The 21,861-nt window shown below is 46.8% G+C and overlaps 1 protein-coding gene across 2 annotated transcripts in view; it reads right to left on the bottom strand.

The window, feature by feature from the left end:
* Positions 1 to 13,171, bottom strand: part of LOC110517083 (tetraspanin-18B) — a 62,362-nt gene extending 49,191 nt beyond the window's left edge. Inside the window, exon 1 of one of the 2 annotated variants that reach the window (XM_090223265.1) lies at positions 12,598 to 13,171. The gene's annotated coding sequence lies outside the window, so the exon portion shown is untranslated. The remainder of the gene's footprint in view (positions 1 to 12,597) is intronic. The other variant, XM_090223264.1, reaches the window with a different exon arrangement.
* Positions 13,172 to 21,861: the final 8,690 nt, after the last annotated feature.

Raw genomic sequence — 21,861 nt, 5'->3', positions numbered from 1 at the left:
CCTTGTCCCTGACTTCCTGTTTCCCTCAGCCCTGCCTCCTGTTTCCCTCAGCCCTGTCTTGTCCCTGACTCCCTGTCTGCATTAGTCCTGTCAGTCTGCATTAGTCCAGCAGGTCTGCATTAGTCCTGCCAGTCTTCAGGAGGACTGCCAGTCTGCATTAGTCCTGCCAGTCTTCAGGAGGCCTGCCAGTCTGCATTAGTCCTGCCAGTCTGCATTAGTCCCTCCAGTCTGCATTAGTCCTGCCAGTCTGCAGGAGGCCTGTCTGTATTAGTCCTGTCAGTCTGCAGGAGGACTGTCTGCAATAGTCCTGCCAGTCTTCATTAGTCCTGACAGTCTGCATTAGTCCCTCCAGTCTGCATTAGTCATGTCAGTCTGCATTAGTCATGTCAGTCTGCATTAGTCATGTCAGTCTTCAGGATGACTGTCTGCATTAGTCCTGCCAGTCTGCATTAGTCCTGTCAGTCTGCATTAGTCATGTCAGTCTGCATTTGTCCTGTCAGTCTGCATTAGTCCTGTCAGTCTGCATTAGCCCTGTCAGTCTGCATTAGTCCTGCCAGTCTTCAGGATGACTGTCTGCATTAGTCCTGCCAGTCTGCATTAGTCATATCAGTCTACATTAGTCCTATCAGTCTGCATTAGTCCTGTCAGTCTGCATTAGTCCTGTCCGTCTGCATTAGTCCTGCCAGTCTTCAGGAGGACTGCCTGCATTAGTCCTGTCAGTCTGCATTAGTCCTGCCAGTCTTCAGGAGGACTGTCTGCAATAGTCCTGTCAGTCTGCATTAGTCCTGCCAGTCTGCATTAGTCCTGCCAGTCTGCATTAGTCCTGCCAGTCTGCAGTAGGCCAGTCTGCATTAGTCCTGCCAGTCTGCATTAGTCCTGCCAGTCTGCATTAGTCCTGCCAGTCTGCATTAGTCCTGCCAGTCTGCAGTAGTCCAGTCTGCATTAGTCCTGCCAGTCTGCATTAGTCCTGCCAGTCTGCATTAGTCCTGTCAGTCTGCATTAGTCCTGCCAGTCTGCATTAGTCCTGCCAGTCTGCAGTAGTCCAGTCTGCATTAGTCCTGCCAGTCTGCATTAGTCCTGCCAGTCTGCAGTAGTCCAGTCTGCATTAGTCCTGCCAGTCTGCATTAGTCCTGCCAGTCTGCATTAGTCCTGCCTAGCCTAGCCTCTGTTCCCCGCCTGTGTTGGCTACAAACCTGGGTTCAAACAGTATTCGTTCTCTTCAGAATCCTATTTGAACCCTGAGGTCTGGTTGGATCAGCCAGCGTAGCGGGAGCTTGTCCCCTGCCCTGGCCTGGCAGGAGGGGAACAAACTAATTGCCAGACGGTCTTTCAGGCCCTCAGCCCCTACTGGGCTCTGCTGGTCTGGTCTGGAGTGACACCACGCTGTGATCCAACAATAGAACACACTCTGTCCCTAATGGAGCCCTGTCCTTTATGTTGTGCACTGCTACTGATCAGTGTGTGTGTGTGTGTGTGTGTGTGTGTGTGTGTGTGTGTGTGTGTGTGTGTGTGTGTGTGTGTGTGCGTGCCACTACATAGGGAACAGTTAGCCATTTGAGATACAAGCAGAACCTTATTGTCAAACTGCAACAGGAAGGAAAGGAACAGATGGACTGATCACGTGACACTCACCATGACCCCTGACTCCCGGCTCTACACTCTCTTCCATGGTGACTCACCCTGACCCCTGACCCCTGGCTAGTAGCTACACCTGGACATGGCATGATAGCATGATAGTATGTCATGTTCACACATGTTGTTGAACACAGACAACAACAACAAAAAAACCTGTCCCCTTTCCCTTTCACTGTTTGTGTGTCCCAAAAGGCACCATATAATTTCCTAAATAGTGCACTACTTTTGACCAAGGCCCAGTATGCACTACATAGGGAATAGGATGCAATTTGTGACGTAGCCTGTGGCCTAATGAGCTCTCAGCAGCAGGAAACGTTGGGCTTGTCAATGGAGAAGGGCCCGGCCGTGAAGAGAAGACACCTGTGGTGTCTACTGGGCCACCTCTTTCTGCTCCAACACAGGGTCTGGGTGGTGTCTACTGGGCCACCTCTTTCTGCTTCAACACAGGGTCTGGGTGGTGTCTACTGGGCCGCCTCTTTCTGCTCCAATACAGGGTCTGGGTGGTGTCTACTGGGCCACCTCTTTCTGCTTCAACACAGGGTCTGGGTGGTGTCTACTGGGCCACCTCTTTCTCCTTCAACACGGGGTCTGGGTGGTGTCTACTGGGCCACCTCTTTCTGCTCCAACACAGGGTCTGGGTGTTGTCTACTGGGCCACCTCTTTCTGCTTCAACACAGGGTCTGGGTGGTGTCTACTGGGCCACCTCTTTCTGCTTCAACACAGGGTCTGGGTGGTGTCTACTGGGCCACCTATTTCTGCTTCAACACGGGGTCTGGGTGGTGTTTACTGGGCCACCTCTTTCTGCTCCAACACAGGGTCTGGGTGGTGTCTACTGGGCCACCTCTTTCTGCTTCAACACAGGGTCTGGGTGGTGTCTACTGGGCCACCTCTTTCTGCTTCAACACAGGGTCTGGGTGGTGTCTACTGGGCCACCTCTTTCTGCTTCAACACAGGGTCTGGGTGGTGTTTACTGGGCCACCTCTTTCTGCTTCAACACAGGGTCTGGGTGGTGTCTACTGGGCCACCTCTTTCTGCTTCAACACAGGGTCTGGGTGGTGTCTACTGGGCCACCTCTTTCTGCTTCAACACAGGGTCTGGGTGGTGTTTACTGGGCCACCTCTTTCTCCTTCAACACGGGGTCTGGGTGGTGTCTACTGGGCCGCCTCTTTCTGCTTCAACACAGGGTCTGGGTGGTGTTTACTGGGCCACCTCTTTCTCCTTCAACACGGGGTCTGGGTGGTGTCTACTGGGCCGCCTCTTTCTGCTTCAACACAGGGTCTGGGTGGTGTCTACTGGGTCACCTCTTTCTGCTTCAACACAGGGTCTAGGTGGTGTTTACTGGGCCACCTCTTTCTGCTTCAACACAGGGTCTGGGTGGTGTTTACTGGGCCACCTCTTTCTGCTTCAACACAGGGTCTGGGTGGTGTCTACTGGGCCACCTCTTTCTGCTTCAACACAGGGTCTGGGTGGTGTTTACTGGGCCACCTCTTTCTGCTCCAACACAGGGTCTGGGTGGTGTCTACTGGGCCACCTCTTTCTGCTTCAACACAGGGTCTGGGTGGTGTCTACTGGGCCACCTCTTTCTGCTCCAACACAGGGTCTGGGTGGTGTCTACTGGGCCACCTCTTTCTGCTTCAACACAGGGTCTGGGTGGTGTTTACTGGGCCACCTCTTTCTGCTCTTTCTGGTTATTTTGGTGGTAGGCAGTGTTGGGTTTTCTGTTATTTTGGTGGTAGGCAGTGTTGGGTTTTCTGTTATTTTGGTGGTAGGCAGTGTTGGGTTTTCTGTTATTTGGGTGGTAGGCAGTGTTGGGTTTTCTGTTATTTTGGTGGTAGACAGTGTTGGGATAAGGTTATTTTGGTGGTAGGTAGAGTTGGGATAAGGTTATTTTGGTGGTAGGCAGTGTTGGGTTTTCTGTTATTTTGGTGGTAGGCAGTGTTGGAATAAGGTTATTTTGGTGGTAGGCAGTGTTGGGATAAGGTTATTTTGGTGGTAGGCAGTGTTGGGTTTTCTGTTATTTCGGTGGTAGGCAGTGTTGGGATAAGGTTATTTTGGTGGTAGACAGTGTTGGGATAAGGTTATTTTGGTGGTAGGCAGTGTTGGGATAAGGTTATTTTGGTGGTAGGCAGTGTTGGGATAAGGTTATTTTGGTGGTAGGCAGTGTTGGGTTTTCTGTTATTTTGGTAGTAGCCAGTGTTGGGTTTTCTGTTATTTTGGTGGTAGACAGTGTTGGGTTTTCTGTTATTTTGGTGGTAGACAGAGTTGGGTTTTCTGTTATTTTGGTGGTAGACAGTGTTGGGTTTTCTGTTATTTTGGTGGTAGACAGTGTTGGGTTTTCTGTTATTTTGGTGGTAGACAGAGTTGGGTTTTCTGTTATTTTGGTGGTAGACAGTGTTGGGTTTTCTGTTATTTTGGTGGTAGACAGTGTTGGGTTTTCTGTTATTTTGGTGGTAGACAGAGTTGGGTTTTCTGTTATTTTGGTGGTAGACAGTGTTGGGTTTTCTGTTATTTTGGTGGTAGACAGTGTTGGGATAAGGTTATTTTGGTGGTAGGCAGTGTTGGGTTTTCTGTTATTTTGGTGGTAGGCAGTGTTGGGATAAGGTTATTTTGGTGGTAGACAGTGTTGGGATAAGGTTATTTTGGTGGTAGGCAGTGTTGGGTTTTCTGTTATTTTGGTGGTAGGCAGTGTTGGGATAAGGTTATTTTGGTGGTAGGCAGTGTTGGGATAAAGTTATTTTGGTGGTAGGCAGTGTTGGGTTTTCTGTTATTTTGGTAGTAGCCAGTGTTGGGTTTTCTGTTATTTTGGTGGTAGGCAGTGTTGGGATAAGGTTATTTTGGTGGTAGACAGTGTTGGGATAAGGTTATTTTGGTGGTAGGCAGTGTTGGGTTTTCTGTTATTTTGGTGGTAGGCAGTGTTGGGATAAGGTTATTTTGGTGGTAGACAGTGTTGGGATAAGGTTATTTTGGTGGTAGGCAGTGTTGGGATAAGGTTATTTTGGTGGTAGGCAGTGTTGGGTTTTCTGTTATTTTGGTGGTAGGCAGTGTTGGGATAAGGTTATTTTGGTGGTAGGCAGTGTTGGGATAAGGTTATTTTGGTGGTAGGCTGTGTTGGGATAAGGTTATTTTGGTGGTAGACAGTGTTGGGTTTTCTGTTATTTTGGTGGTAGACTGTGTCGGGTTTTCGCCAAACATAGCGGTGTTGCTTGTGTCCAAAAAGGTCAATTTGGGACATGATGCACGGTCCAGAGTATGGACTTCAGATTTGTCCAGGTGGTTTCTGACCAAGTTAAGACAGACAGTTAGGTTATTTTTTTAACAGCAGAGCCTTTCTTCCTAGCAACCCTACCACGGGTGGCATTTTGATTCAGTGTTTTTAACAGCAGAGCCTTTCATCCTAGCAACCCTACCACGGGTGGCATTTTGATTCAGTGTTTTTAACAGCAGAGCCTTTCATCCTAGCAACCCTACCACGGGTGGCATTTTGATTCAGTGTTTTTAACAGCAGAGCCTTTCATCCTAGCAACCCTACCACGGGTGGCATTTTGATTCAGTGTTTTTAACAGCAGAGCCTTTCTCCCTAGCAACCCTACCACGGGTGGCATTTTGATTCAGTGTTTTTAACAGTAGAGCCTTTCTTCCTAGCAACCCTACCACGGGTGGCATTTTGATTCAGTGTTTTTAACAGCAGAGCCTTTCTCCCTAGCAACCCTACCACGGGTGGCATTTTGATTCAGTGTTTTTAACAGCAGAGCCTTTCATCCTAGCAACCCTACCACGGGTGGCATTTTGATTCAGTGTTTTTAACAGCAGAGCCTTTCATCCTAGCAACCCTACCACGGGTGGCATTTTGATTCAGTGTTTTTAACAGCAGAGCCTTTCATCCTAGCAACCCTACCACGGGTGGCATTTTGATTCAGTGTTTTTAACAGCAGAGCCTTTCTCCCTAGCAACCCTACCACGGGTGGCATTTTGATTCAGTGTTTTTAACAGTAGAGCCTTTCTTCCTAGCAACCCTACCACGGGTGGCATTTTGATTCAGTGTTTTTAACAGCAGAGCCTTTCTCCCTAGCAACCCTACCACGGGTGGCATTTTGATTCAGTGTTTTTAACAGCAGAGCCTTTCATCCTAGCAACCCTACCACGGGTGGCATTTTGATTCAGTGTTTTTAACAGCAGAGCCTTTCTCCCTAGCAACCCTACCACGGGTGGCATTTTGATTCAGTGTTCTCCTTATTGTTGAAGCACAGTTACCTGAGACGCAGCAAGGGAGGTCCGCACATCTCTAGATGTTATGTTTTGGGTTGGCTTTTACCTGATTTATGATTGTTCCTGTGGCTCTTTGGGATACTTTGGAAGGGCGTCCACTTCTAGACCGAGTTGGTGTCATGTTAAATACTCTCCATTTGTAAATGATTAGCCTCACTGTGGCGTGATGGAGATCAAATAATTTTGAGATGATTTTACAGCCTTCTCCCAGACTGATGTGTTCTCACTACCCTCGTCCTGATGTCCTCTGAGATCTCCCTTTCCTCTCTGTACGGTCTGCTTTGCATTCACCTGGACGGGTAACATTAAACTGAGCAGGTATCTCTCTATTTATCAGAGTCCCGCCCCCCTAACCATCTCTCCTTTGATTGGTTCATTTGATACCCAATTATTGACCCACCTGATTCTACTTATTAACTACTTGATTTAACCCAATACAACTTGCTGTTCACTTATTTTTTTGCATTAATTCATTTTTTAATGTTGTTTTTCTTACTACACTCATGATTTCACCTACACCAACATGGTATTGGTACATATAAACCTGTTATGTCAGATTAAAAAAGACTGGATCTGAGTAAATGAAGATTTCATGGTTAAAAACTAAATATAATAATAATAATAATAATAACATCTGTAAATTGCACAAGGGGTTCACATACCTTCCATCAGTACTGTATGTAGTTCCAGATCTGTCCACACTGAAGGGGTTGAGGAAGAACGGCTACAGGGGTTCACATACCTTCCATCAGTACTGTATGTAGTTCCAGATCTGTCCACACTGAAGGGGTTGAGGAAGAACGGCTACAGGGGTTCACATACCTTCCATCAGTACTGTATGTAGTTCCAGATCTGTCCACACTGAAGGGGTTGAGGAAGAACGGCTACAGGGGTTCACATACCTTCCATCAGTACTGTATGTAGTTCCAGATCTGTCCACACTGAAGGGGTTGAGGAAGAACGGCTACAGGGGTTCACATACCTTCCATCAGTACTGTATGTAGTTCCAGATCTGTCCACACTGAAGGGGTTGAGGAAGAACGGCTACAGGGGTTCACATACCTTCCATCAGTACTGTATGTAGTTCCAGATCTGTCCACACTGAAGGGGTTGAGGAAGAACGGCTACAGGGGTTCACATACCTTCCATCAGTACTGTATGTAGTTCCAGATCTGTCCACACTGAAGGGGTTGAGGAAGAACGGCTACAGGGGTTCACATACCTTCCATCAGCCCTGTATGTAGTTCCAGATCTGTCCACACTGAAGGGGTTGAGGAAGAACGGCTACAGGGGTTCACATACCTTCCATCAGTACTGTATGTAGTTCCAGATCTGTCCACACTGAAGGGGTTGAGGAAGAACGGCTACAGGGGTTCACATACCTTCCATCAGTACTGTATGTAGTTCCAGATCTGTCCACACTGAAGGGGTTGAGGAAGAACGGCTACAGGGGTTCACATACCTTCCATCAGTACTGTATGTAGTTCCAGATCTGTCCACACTGAAGGGGTTGAGGAAGAACGGCTACAGGGGTTCACATACCTTCCATCAGTACTGTATGTAGTTCCAGATCTGTCCACACTGAAGGGGTTGAGGAAGAACGGCTACAGGGGTTCACATACCTTCCATCAGTACTGTATGTAGTTCCAGATCTGTCCACACTGAAGGGGTTGAGGAAGAACGGCTACAGGGGTTCACATACCTTCCATCAGTACTGTATGTAGTTCCAGATCTGTCCACACTGAAGGGGTTGAGGAAGAACGGCTACAGGGGTTCACATACCTTCCATCAGCCCTGTATGTAGTTCCAGATCTGTCCACACTGAAGGGGTTGAGGAAGAACGGCTACAGGGGTTCACATACCTTCCATCAGCCCTGTATGTAGTTCCAGATCTGTCCACACTGAAGGGGTTGAGGAAGAACGGCTACAGGGGTTCACATACCTTCCATCAGTACTGTATGTAGTTCCAGATCTGTCCACACTGAAGGGGTTGAGGAAGAACGGCTACAGGGGTTCACATACCTTCCATCAGTACTGTATGTAGTTCCAGATCTGTCCACACTGAAGGGGTTGAGGAAGAACGGCTACAGGGGTTCACATACCTTCCATCAGCCCTGTATGTAGTTCCAGATCTGTCCACACTGAAGGGGTTGAGGAAGAACGGCTACAGGGGTTCACATACCTTCCATCAGCCCTGTATGTAGTTCCAGATCTGTCCACACTGAAGGGGTTGAGGAAGAACGGCTACAGGGGTTCACATACCTTCCATCAGTACTGTATGTAGTTCCAGATCTGTCCACACTGAAGGGGTTGAGGAAGAACGGCTACAGGGGTTCACATACCTTCCATCAGTACTGTATGTAGTTCCAGATCTGTCCACACTGAAGGGGTTGAGGAAGAACGGCTACAGGGGTTCACATACCTTCCATCAGTACTGTATGTAGTTCCAGATCTGTCCACACTGAAGGGGTTGAGGAAGAACGACTACAGGGGTTCACATACCTTCCATCAGTACTGTATGTAGTTCCAGATCTGTCCACACTGAAGGGGTTGAGGAAGAACGGCTACAGGGGTTCACATACCTTCCATCAGTACTGTATGTAGTTCCAGATCTGTCCACACTGAAGGGGTTGAGGAAGAACGGCTACAGGGGTTCACATACCTTCCATCAGTACTGTATGTAGTTCCAGATCTGTCCACACTGAAGGGGTTGAGGAAGAACGGCTACAGGGGTTCACATACCTTCCATCAGTACTGTATGTAGTTCCAGATCTGTCCACACTGAAGGGGTTGAGGAAGAACGGCTACAGGGGTTCACATACCTTCCATCAGTACTGTATGTAGTTCCAGATCTGTCCACACTGAAGGGGTTGAGGAAGAACGGCTACAGGGGTTCACATACCTTCCATCAGTACTGTATGTAGTTCCAGATCTGTCCACACTGAAGGGGTTGAGGAAGAACGGCTACAGGGGTTCACATACCTTCCATCAGTACTGTATGTAGTTCCAGATCTGTCCACACTGAAGGGGTTGAGGAAGAACGGCTACAGGGGTTCACATACCTTCCATCAGTACTGTATGTAGTTCCAGATCTGTCCACACTGAAGGGGTTGAGGAAGAACGGCTACAGGGGTTCACATACCTTCCATCAGTACTGTATGTAGTTCCAGATCTGTCCACACTGAAGGGGTTGAGGAAGAACGGCTACAGGGGTTCACATACCTTCCATCAGTACTGTATGTAGTTCCAGATCTGTCCACACTGAAGGGGTTGAGGAAGAACGGCTACAGGGGTTCACATACCTTCCATCAGTACTGTATGTAGTTCCAGATCTGTCCACACTGAAGGGGTTGAGGAAGAACGGCTACAGGGGTTCACATACCTTCCATCAGTACTGTATGTAGTTCCAGATCTGTCCACACTGAAGGGGTTGAGGAAGAACGGCTACAGGGGTTCACATACCTTCCATCAGTACTGTATGTAGTTCCAGATCTGTCCACACTGAAGGGGTTGAGGAAGAACGGCTACAGGGGTTCACATACCTTCCATCAGTACTGTATGTAGTTCCAGATCTGTCCACACTGAAGGGGTTGAGGAAGAACGGCTACAGGGGTTCACATACCTTCCATCAGCCCTGTAATGTAGTTCCAGATCTGTCCACACTGAAGGGGTTGAGGAAGAACGGCTACAGGGGTTCACATACCTTCCATCAGCCCTGTATGTAGTTCCAGATCTGTCCACACTGAAGGGGTTGAGGAAGAACGGCTACAGGGGTTCACATACCTTCCATCAGTACTGTATGTAGTTCCAGATCTGTCCACACTGAAGGGGTTGAGGAAGAACGGCTACAGGGGTTCACATACCTTCCATCAGTACTGTATGTAGTTCCAGATCTGTCCACACTGAAGGGGTTGAGGAAGAACGGCTACAGGGGTTCACATACCTTCCATCAGTACTGTATGTAGTTCCAGATCTGTCCACACTGAAGGGGTTGAGGAAGAACGGCTACAGGGGTTCACATACCTTCCATCAGTACTGTATGTAGTTCCAGATCTGTCCACACTGAAGGGGTTGAGGAAGAACGGCTACAGGGGTTCACATACCTTCCATCAGTACTGTATGTAGTTCCAGATCTGTCCACACTGAAGGGGTTGAGGAAGAACGGCTACAGGGGTTCACATACCTTCCATCAGTACTGTATGTAGTTCCAGATCTGTCCACACTGAAGGGGTTGAGGAAGAACGGCTACAGGGGTTCACATACCTTCCATCAGTACTGTATGTAGTTCCAGATCTGTCCACACTGAAGGGGTTGAGGAAGAACGGCTACAGGGGTTCACATACCTTCCATCAGCCCTGTATGTAGTTCCAGATCTGTCCACACTGAAGGGGTTGGGGCAGAACGGCTACAGGGGGTCTCCTTTACAGCCACTCAGTTAGACCATACATACAAGGGATCACACTTCCAGTCTGTGATATATATATAAACTGTAACTGAGATTTCAGCATTGATAAATCCCCCCCCCCCAAAAAAACAACTTTTGCAGCTGGTACGCCCACCCACTAAGCCTAGACACAGTGTCACGGTGTGTAATTTACTTAAACCATGTGATTACTCTACCAGGCTCTACTGCCTGTCTACAGCTCCAGGTGCAGCTAGCTACCAGGTCGCCTCCAAAACATGGCATCCTATTCCCAACCCTACGGCTCCTGGTTAAATGTAGTGCACTATGTAGGGGAAAGGATGCCATTTGGGAAGCAGAGGTCGACATCATTTTTCGAGCATCATATTCAAATCATCTATAAGTGACTTTGTTGAGCTTCACGATCAATTTGAGACACTTTCTGATGATTTGGACCTGGCGCACGGAAAAATGCTAATTATCGGTCGCGTGACTCGAATGGGATTTGTGCCACAAATGCTAAAAACGTTAGCATGTGGAAACAGTGCCAGGGAAACTCAACCAAAGCATGGTTCTCTGTCATACCTTGTCCATAGACTGCTTACAGGGTCAGGAAACCAATGTGACCTGTTGTCATTCAGGTGAACTATTCCTTCATTTGTTTTTTTCCTGTAATGATTTTGTGTCGATATTGATGAAAATGAAGCATGGGTTTATTCTAAGGAAAAACAATCTAGCTATTGTTTAGCTAACGTTGGCTAACGTTAGCATTCAACTAGCTAGCCTATTTTAAGTTAGTATGATGTGAATTTGAAAAGTTTATGTATATATTATGTCAATTGGACATTTCTCCCAATACCTCTACTTCAACTCTCTTCAATAAGCTTTACCTCTCACTCTATACAATTCTGTTGATCTCTTTGCCTCCGGAACCCCTCCAAGCCCAGACCCCCTCAGACCCCAGACCCTCTCTGACCCCAGACCCCCCCCAGACTCTCTCTAACCACAGACCCCCTCAGACCCCAGACCCTCTCTAACCCAAGACGCTCTCTAACTCCAGACCCACTCTAACCCCAGACCCTTTCTGACCCCAGACCCTCTCTGACCCCATACCCTCTCTAACCCCATACCCTCTCTAAACCCCTCTAACCCCAGACCCCCTCTAACCTCAGACCCTCTCTAACCCCCTCTAACCTCAGACCCCCTCTAACCCCAGACCCTCTCTAACCCTCTCTAACCCCAGACCCTCTCTAACCCCAGACCCCCTCCAACCCCAGACCCTCTCTAACCCCAGACCCCCTCTAACCTCAGACCCCCTCTAACCTCAGACCCTCTCTAACCTCAGACCCTCTCTAACCCCAGACCCCCTCTAACCTCAGACCCTCTCTAACCCCAGACCCTCTCTAACCCCAGACCCCCTCAGACCCTCTCTAACCCCAGACCCCCTCTAACCTCAGACCCCCTCTGAACTTCAGACCCCTGGTTAGCAGCACTATTACAGTAGATGTATTTCTGACTCCTGTGTTGGTTTGAAAAGGGATTGTCTCACCAATAGGTTTCAGCTGTCTTTGTGATGACTGAATGTAGACTACAAGCTGCAGTATGCAGGTGAGAGGAGTCCAGGACCGGAAATACTATTTCACAAACCCAGTAAGGACACTTCCAACCGTTATTCCATGTTATTACCTGATGTCATAGTACAGACACACATGAAGTACGGTGAGACTAATAACAAACATATCAGAATAGTAGGCCGAGTTGCTGTCATGTTAAATACTCTCCATGTGTAAATGATTAGCCTCACAAGTGAACTGATGGAGCTCAAATCATTTCGAGATGATTTTATAGCCTTCTCCCAGACTGATGTGTTCTCACTACCCTCCTCCTAATAACAAACATATTAGAATAGTAGCCTATTGGTCTTCAGACATTATGGCTTGATACATAGTTAATACACAGTTAATACATAGTCTAGTGGTTAGAGCGTTGGACTAGCAACAAGAAAGGTTGTAAGATCGAATCCCCGAGCTGACAAGATAAAAAATCTGTCATTCTGCCCCTGAACAAGGCAGTTAACCCACTGTTCCTAGGCCGTCATTGAAAATAAGAATTTGTTCTTAATTGACTTGCCTAGTTAAATAAATAAATAAATAACAAACAGACACATTTAGTCGTGCATTAGAGGCTTGAATAAATTGGGTGGGATACAAAATCACAGTTAATATCCAAATACAATTTCGAATCACTGCGTGAACGGAATGGGGGACTGAATTGGAGAGAGCGCCTCAACTTACCCTTTATAGAACCGAGAGAAGTGAGATATGTTTCCCAAAGCTTTTAAAGAACACGAACCAGTAGATATATCCTAAATGTTACGAAACTGTCCTCGGGAATTACTAATAATCACGGATAAATCCAATAGTACGGGCGCAGCAACAGCGTTCAGTTCAGTCATGTGCTCATTCCTCACCGCGAGGTTCGCTCTGTGGTTGAAGTGTCCGTCCACCCGTTTCCATACGCGCAGCGCTTCACGCTACACTTCGAAGGTATGGTAGAGTACTGGACGCTCACACCCACCACTAAAAACTAGCATTGTTAACATTTCAAATAATAGGGCCTTTTTCTTCGACACAGCTTGAACTCAACTGCTATTTTGATTGGCATTCGTTCCATACAGTAGGACCTAAATCATGCGTAATAACTTTCACAACGTGTTTTTTCTTGGTAGCCTATAACACAAAATAACATTTCATCCATTTGTGAGGTTTTTCTTTCGTGTTGGATGTTTTAAGGTGCAGCACAGATGGGCACTCGAGAGACAGGAGGGTATTTATGACACCCTCTTTCACTCTTGTCGCTCCTTTCAGATCACGACTCTTGGTTTAAAACCTTCCCCTCCCTCCCTCTATTCTCACCCCTGAGTCTAACCCATTCTCACCCCTTCTCATCCAGACTAATTGCCTTAAGCAATAAAACACCCTTTAATATAATTACATTTCAATTTAAGGGTTTTATTGGCAAGTGAAGTAGATAATAAACAACAGTGAAAACAAACAATAAAACATTAACAGTAAACATTATACTCACAAAAGTTCCAAAACAATAAAGACATTTCAAATGTGATATTATGTCTTTATACAGTGTTGTAACGATGTGCAAATGGTTTAAAGTATAACAGGGAAAATAAATAAACTGGTGTTTTAACAATGTACAAGGGTAAATAAATAAGCATAAATATGGGTTGTATTTACAATGGTGTTTGTTCTTCACTTGTTGATCTTTTCTCGTGGCAACAGGTCACACATCTTGCTGCTGTGATGTCACACTGTGGTATTTCACCCCAGTAGATATGGGAGTTTATCAAACTTGGGTTTGTTTTTGAGTTCTTTGTGGTTCTGTGTTATCTGAGGGAAATATGTCTCTCTCTAATATGGTCATACATTCGGGAAGGAGGTTAGGACGTGCAGCTCAGATTCCACCTCATTTTGTCACATATGCCGAATACAACAGGTATTCATTCACCTTACGGTGAAAATGCTGACGTACAAGCACTTAACGAACAATGCAATTTTAAGACAAATAAGTGTTAAGAAAGTCAATGTGGAGGTTATATACAGGAGGTACCGGTACAGAGTCAATGTGGAGGCTATATTTTTTTATTTTTTATTTATTTTACCTTTATTTAACCAGGCAAGTCAGTTAAGAACAAATTCTTATTTTCAATGACGGCCTGGGAACAGTGGGTTAACTGCCTGTTCAGGGGCAGAACGACAGATTTGTACCTTGTCAGCTCGGGGGTTTGAACTCGCAACCTTCCGGTTACTAGTCCAACGCTCTAACCACTAGGCTACCCTGCCGCCCCAATATACAGGGTATTACGGTACAGAGCCAATGTGGAGACTATATACAGGAGGTACCGTTACAGAGTCAATGTGGAGACTATATACAGGGAGTACCGGTACAGAGTCAATGTGGAGGCTATATACAGGAGGTACCGGTACAGAGTCAATGTGGAGACTATATACAGGAGGTACCGGTACAGAGTCAATGTGGAGACTATATACAGGAGGTACCGGTACAGAGTCAATGTGGAGGCTATATACAGGGTATTACGGTACAGAGTCAATGTGGAGACTATATACAGGGGGTACCGGTACAGAGTCAATGTGGAGGCTATATACAGGAGGTACCGGTACAGAGTCAATGTGGAGGCTATATACAGGGGATACCGGTACAGAGTCAATGTGGAGGCTATATACAGGAGGTACCGGTACAGAGTCAATGTGGAGGCTATATACAGGAGGTACCGGTACAGAGTCAATGTGGAGACTATATACAGGAGGTACCGGTACAGAGTCAATGTGGAGGCTATATACAGGGTATTACGGTACAGAGTCAATGTGGAGACTATATACAGGGGGTACCGGTACAGAGTCAATGTGGAGGCTATATACAGGAGGTACCGGTACAGAGTCAATGTGGAGGCTATATACAGGGGGTACCAGTACAGAGTCAATGTGGAGGTTATATACAGGGGATACCGGTACAGAGTCAATGTGGAGGCTATATACAGGGGGTACCGGTACAGAGTCAATGTGGAGGCTATATACAGGGGGTACCGGTACAGAGTCAATGTGGAGGCTATATACAGGGGGTACCAGTACAGAGTCAATGTGGAGGTTATATACAGGGGATACCGGTACAGAGTCAATGTGGAGGCTATATACAGGGGGTACCGGTACAGAGTCAATGTGGAGGCTATATACAGGGGGTACCGGTACAGAGTCAATGTGGAGGCTATATACAGGAGGTACCGGTACAGAGTCAATGTGGAGGCTATATACAGGAGGTACCGGTACAGAGTCAATGTGGAGGCTATATACAGGGGGTACCGGTACAGAGTCAATGTGGAGGCTATATACAGGGTGTTACGGTACAGATTCAATGTGGAGGCTATATACAGGGGTACCGGTACAGAGTCAATGTGGAGGCTATATAGAGGGGGTACCGGTACAGAGTCAATGTGGAGGCTATATACAGGGGGTACCGGTACAGAGTCAATGTGGAGGCTATATACAGGGGTACCGGTACAGAGTCAATGTGGAGGCTATATAGAGGGGGTACCGGTACAGAGTCAATGTGGAGGCTATATACAGGTGTTACCAGTACAGAGTCAATGTGGAGGCTATATACAGGGGGTACCGATACAGAGTCAATGTGGAGGCTATATACAGGAGGTACCGGTACAGAGTCAATGTGGAAGCTATATACAGGGGCTACCGGTACAGAGTCAATGTGGAGGCTATACACAGGGGGTACCGGTACAGAGTCAATGTGGAGGCTATATACAGGGGCTACCGGTACAGAGTCAATGTGGAGGCTATACACAGGGGGTACCGGTACAGAGTCAATGTGGAGGCTATATACAGGGGGTACCGGTACAGAGTCAATGTGGAGGCTATATACAGGAGGTACCGGTACAGAGTCAATGTGGAGGCTATATACAGGAGGTACCGGTACAGAGTCAATGTGGAGGCTATATACAGGGGGTACCGGTACAGAGTCAATGTGGAGGCTATATACAGGGTGTTACGGTACAGATTCAATGTGGAGGCTATATACAGGGGTACCGGTACAGAGTCAATGTGGAGGCTATATACAGGGGGTACCGGTACAGAGTCAATGTGGAGGCTATATACAGGAGGTACCGGTACAGAGTCAATGTGGAGGCTATATACAGGGGGTACCGGTACAGAGTCAATGTGGAGGCTATATACAGGTGTTACCAGTACAGAGTCAATGTGGAGGCTATATACAGGGGGTACCGATACAGAGTCAATGTGGAGGCTATATACAGGAGGTACCGGTACAGAGTCAATGTGGAAGCTATATACAGGGGCTACCGGTACAGAGTCAATGTGGAGGCTATACACAGGGGGTACCGGTACAGAGTCAATGTGGAGGCTATATACAGGGGCTACCGGTACAGAGTCAATGTGGAGGCTATACACAGGGGGTACCGGTACAGAGTCAATGTGGAGGCTATATACAGGGGGTACCGGTACAGAGTCAATGTGGAGGCTATATACAGGAGGTACCGGTACAGAGTCAATGTGGAGGCTATATACAGGAGGTACCGGTACAGAGTCAATGTGGAGGCTATATACAGGGGGTACCGGTACAGAGTCAATGTGGAGGCTATATACAGGGTGTTACGGTACAGATTCAATGTGGAGGCTATATACAGGGGTACCGGTACAGAGTCAATGTGGAGGCTATATACAGGGGGTACCGGTACAGAGTCAATGTGGAGGCTATATACAGGAGGTACCGGTACAGAGTCAATGTGGAGGCTATATACAGGGGCTACCGGTACAGAGTCAATGTGGAGGCTATACACAGGAGGTACCGGTACAGAGTCAATGTGGAGGCTATATACAGGGGGTACCGGTACAGAGTCAATGTGGAGGCTATTGTGACGACCCTCCCACTCTGTCTTCCGTATTCTGTCTTTGTTCTTGTTTCCTTATTAGGATGCCGGTGGGCGGAGTTGAGAGGTTCGTCAGCTACGTGGGCCAGGTGTGTCCCAGGATAAATACACCACTTCCCCATTCATGGAGGAGACTCTCTCCATGCAGACACACCTGGGCCCGGTGTCTCCCAGGATAAATACACCACTTCCCCATTCATGGAGGAGACTCTCTCCATGCAGACACACCTGGGCCCGGTGTCTCCCAGGATAAATACACCTCTTCCCCATTCATGGAGGAGACTCTCTCCATGCAGACACACCTGGGCCCGGTGTCTCCCAGGATAAATACACCACTTCCCCATTCATGGAGGAGACTCTCTCCATGCAGACACACCTGGGCCCGGTGTCTCCCAGGATAAATACACCTCTTCCCCAGTCATGGAGGAGACTCTCTCCATGCAGACACACCTGGGCCCGGTGTCTCCCAGGATAAATACACCTCTTCCCCAGTCATGGAGGAGACTCTCTCCATGCAGACACCTTTGTAGATTGTGTTGTGGTTCTTGGTGGTTTTTGTTTGTTTCCTTTGGCACCTTTCACCACCCTGCATTATCACATTCATGCAAAACACTCACTTACACTACTGATTACTGATTACACACATCATTGTATATTTTCCTTAGTTGCTTTAGTTAATAAATATATATTTTGTTACTCCTTATCTCCACGTTGTCTCCCTTTGTTACGGGCTTTGAGCCGGTTCGTGACACTATATACAGGGGGTATCGGTACAGAGTCAATGTGGAGACTATATACAGGAGGTACCGGTACAGAGTCAATGTGGAGGCTATATACAGGGGGTACCGGTACAGAGTCAATGTGCTGGGGAACCGGTTAGTCAAGTTAATGGAGGTAATATGTACATGTAGGTAGAGTTAAGGTGACTATGCATAGATAATAAACAGAGAGAAGCAGCAGCGTAAAAATGGGGGGTTAGCCATTTGATTAGCTGTTCAGGAGTCTTATGGCTTGGGGTTAGAAGCTGTTAAGCCTCTTGGACCCAGACTTGGCGCTCCGGTACCGCTTGCCGTGCGGTAGCAGAGAGAACAGTCTATGACTAGGGTGGCTGGAGTCTGGAAAGATTTGGCATGGGTCCTCAGATCCTCAACAAGTTCTACAGTTACAGCATTGAGAGCATCCTGACTGGTTACATTACTGCCTGGTATGGCAACTGCTCGGCCTCCGACCGCAAGGCACTACAGAGGGTAATGCGTACGGCCCAGTACATCACTGGGCCCAAGCTTCCTGTCATCCTGGACCTCTATACCAGGCGGTGTCAGAGGAAGGTGGACACCAAGGAACTTAAAGTTCTCAACCTGCTCCACTGCAGCCCCGTCGATGAGAATGGAGGTGTGCTCGGCCCTCCATTTCCTGTAGTTCACGATCATCTCCTTTGTCTTGATCACGTTGAGGGAAAGGTTGTTATTCTGGCACCACATGGTCAGGTCTCTCACCTCCTCCCTATAGGCTGTCTCATCGTTGTCGGTGATCAGGCCTACCACTGTTGTGTTGTCGGCAAACTTAATGAAGGTTTTGGAGTCGTGCCTGGGCCGTGCAGTCATGGGTGAACATGAGGGGACTGAGCACGCACCCCTGACCCACCCTTACCAGAATCCAGTTGCAGAGGGAGGTGTTTAGTCCCAGGGTCCTTAGCTTAGTGATGAGCTTTGAGAACATTCTAGAATTCTAGAACATTTCTTCTGTCTGACTGCATTCTAGAACATTTCTTCTGTCTGACTTCATTCTAGAACATTTCTTCTGTCTGACTGCATTCTAGAACATTTCTTCTGTCTGACTTCATTCTAGAACATTTCTTCTGTCTGACTTCATTCTAGAACATATTTAAAGGCACAGTGGCCTATTTAAAGACACACTGGCATATTTAAAGGCACAGTGGCCTATTTAAAGACACACTGGCATATTTAAAGGCACAGTGGCCTATTTAAAGACACACTGGCATATTTAAAGGCACAGTGGCCTATTTAAAGACACACTGGCATATTTAAAGGCACAGTGGCATATTTAAAGGCACACGGGCCTATTTAAAGACACACAGGTCTATTTAAAGACACACTGGCATATTTAAAGGCACAGTGGCCTATTTAACGACACACAGGCATATTTAAAGGCACAGTGGCCTATTTAAAGACACACTGGCATATTTAAAGGCACAGTGGCATATTTAAAGGCACACAGGCATATTTAAAGGCATTTGGTGCAATTTACAGTGTTATTATTGCTTGACAACAGAGTGTAAGGTTAAAGACGTACACAACAGTACCCTCTTTGTTTGTTCCAAGACAGAGTAAACCTTTATGTTGTCCTAGCAACTGTTGACACAGAACTCACTCACAGGCTACTTCCCAAATGGAACACTATTCCCTATACAGTGCACTGCTTTTGACCAGGGGGGCCCACAGGAATCTAGTCAACACTAGTGCACTATAGGGAAAAGGGGGGCCATTTGGGACAGAGACGCTGACTCAGATTGGAGTTTGTTGCTACAGCCAAGAAGAAGCTGCGTTGTGGTTTCAGAAGAAGCTGCGTTGGGGTTTCAGAAGCTGTGTTGTGGTTTCAGAAGCTGTGTTGTGGTTTCAGAAGAAGCTGTGTTGTGGTTTCAGAAGCTGTGTTGTGGTTTCAGAAGAAGCTGTGTTGTGGTTTCAGAAGAAGCTGTGTTGTGGTTTCAGAAGAAGCTGTGTTGTGGTTTCAGAAGAAGCTGTGTTGTGGTTTCAGAAGAAGCTGTGTTGTGGTTTCAGAAGAAGCTGTGTTTTGGTTTCAGAAGATGTGTTTTGGTTTCAGAAGCTGTGTTGTGGTTTCAGAAGAAGCTGTGTTGTGGTTTCAGAAGAAGCTGTGTTGTGGTTTCAGAAGATGTGTTTTGGTTTCAGAAGCTGTGTTGTGGTTTCAGAAGAAGCTGCGTTGTGGTTTCAGAAGATGTGTTTTGGTTTCAGAAGAAGCTGTGTTGTGGTTTCAGAAGAAGCTGTGTTGTGGTTTCAGAAGCTGTGTTGTGGTTTCAGAAGCTGTGTTGTGGATTCAGAAGCTGTGTTGTGGATTCAGAAGCTGTGTTGTGGTTTCAGAAGCTGTGTTGTGGATTCAGAAGCTGTGTTGTAGATTCAGAAGCTGTGTTGTGGTTTCAGAAGCTGTGTTGTGGTTTCAGAAGCTGTGTTGTGGATTCAGAAGCTGTGTTGTGGATTCAGAAGCTGTGTTGTGGTTTCAGAAGCTGTGTTGTGGTTTCAGAAGAAGATGTGTTGTGGTTTCAGAAGAACCTGTGTTGTGGATTCAGAAGAACCTGTGTTGTGGATTCAGAAGAAGCTGTGTTGTGGTTTCAGAAGCTGTATTGTAGTTTCAGAAGCTGTGTTGTGGATTTAGAAGAAGCTGTGTTGTGGATTCAGAAGAAGCTGTGTTGTGGTTTCAGAAGCTGTGTTGTGGATTTAGAAGAACCTGTGGTGTGGATTCAGAAGAAGCTGTGTTGTAGTTTCAGAAGCTGTGTTGTGGATTTAGAAGAACCTGTGTTGTGGATTCAGAAGAAGCTGTGTTGTGGATTCAGAAGAAGCTGTGTTGTGGTTTCAGAAGCTGTATTGTAGTTTCAGAAGAAGCTATGTTGTAGTTTCAGAAGAAGTTGTGTTGTGGTTTCAGGGTTTGGTGTACTGTAGGAGGGATTGGTGAGAAGTGAAAAGGGAGTATTTGACTAGTCTCTTTCCAAAGAAAACGTTGTGAAAGAACGGCTTTCAGCTGAGCTGTGTCACTCTGAGGTGTTTAAGACCGTACCAAAGGGGATAAAGGCTTGTGAACAACTCAAGGTAAACAACAAGGTTTGAGACTTTGCTTTCTCACCACAAACTACATCTCTCTCTCTCTCTCTCTGTCTTTCTCACCACAAACTACATCTCTCTCTCTGTCTTTCTCACCACAAACTACATCTCTCTCTGTCTTTCTCACCACAAACTACATCTCTCTCTCTCTCTCTCTCTCTACAAACTACATCTCTCTCTCTCTCTCTCTGTCTTTCTCACCACAAACTACATCTCTCTCTCTCTCTCTCTCGCTCTCTCTCTCTCTCTCTCTACAAACTACATCTCTCTCTCTCTCTCTGTCTTTCTCACCACAAACTACATCTCTCTCTCTCTCTCTCTCTGTCTTTCTCACCACAAACTACATCTCTCTCTCTCTCTCTCTCTGTCTTTCTCACCACAAACTACATCTCTCTCTCTCTCTCTCTCTCTCTCTCTCTCTCTCTCTCTCTCTCTCTCTCTCTCTCTCTCTCTCTCTCTCTCTCTCTCTCTCTCTCTCTCTCTCTCTCTCTCTCTCTCTCTCTCTCTCTCTCTGTCTCTCTCTCTGTCTCTGTCTCTCTCTCTGTCTCTGTCTCTCTCTCTCTCTCCCTCTTTCCCTCTCCCTCTCCCTCTCCCTCTCCCTCTCCCTCTCTCTCTCTCTCTCTCTCCCAATGTAAGGTAGCTTACACGATATAAGGGATAATTCTTGAGAGCAAACGTCATGGTTACCTCATTGATCCCTACAGAGCAACTCCTCCGTGGTGTTCTCCTCTCCTCTCTCCTAACCTCACGTAGGCAACAGACATGACTCAGATGCTTCGCTGGCCTCTTTTCTTTTGAGTGGAGCAGACGGGAAGATGGCCTCTGGTTGCAGTGGGAAACACAAAGAGGTACACGAGTCATTTCAGCGTTCAACAACATGCAGTTATCAACGATGAATACATTGTCCACGTGTTCTCCTCTTGAAAATCAATCCCTCATCAATTAATGAAGCATCAATCAATAATTACATTCAGAAATTATTCATCAACATTTTCTTTGGCTCGTCTGGTAACGGCAGTGAATTCCACTCACATGAAGATTCACTCTATAGATCCATCCTATAGATCCATCCTATAGATCCATTCTATAGATCCACCCTATAGATCCATCCTATAGATCCACCATATAGATCCATCCTATAGATCCACCCTATGCTATAGATCCACCCTGTAGATCTATCCTATAGATCTATCCTATAGATCCATCCTATAGATCCA

Source organism: Oncorhynchus mykiss, chromosome 26, assembly GCF_057628025.1.
Source record: "Oncorhynchus mykiss isolate SJ-2025 chromosome 26, ASM5762802v1, whole genome shotgun sequence".
In the NCBI taxonomy this organism is placed as follows: domain Eukaryota; kingdom Metazoa; phylum Chordata; class Actinopteri; order Salmoniformes; family Salmonidae; genus Oncorhynchus; species Oncorhynchus mykiss.
Note: the sequence above shows the minus strand (reverse complement) of the source record. Positions and strands in the feature narration are given on the sequence as shown.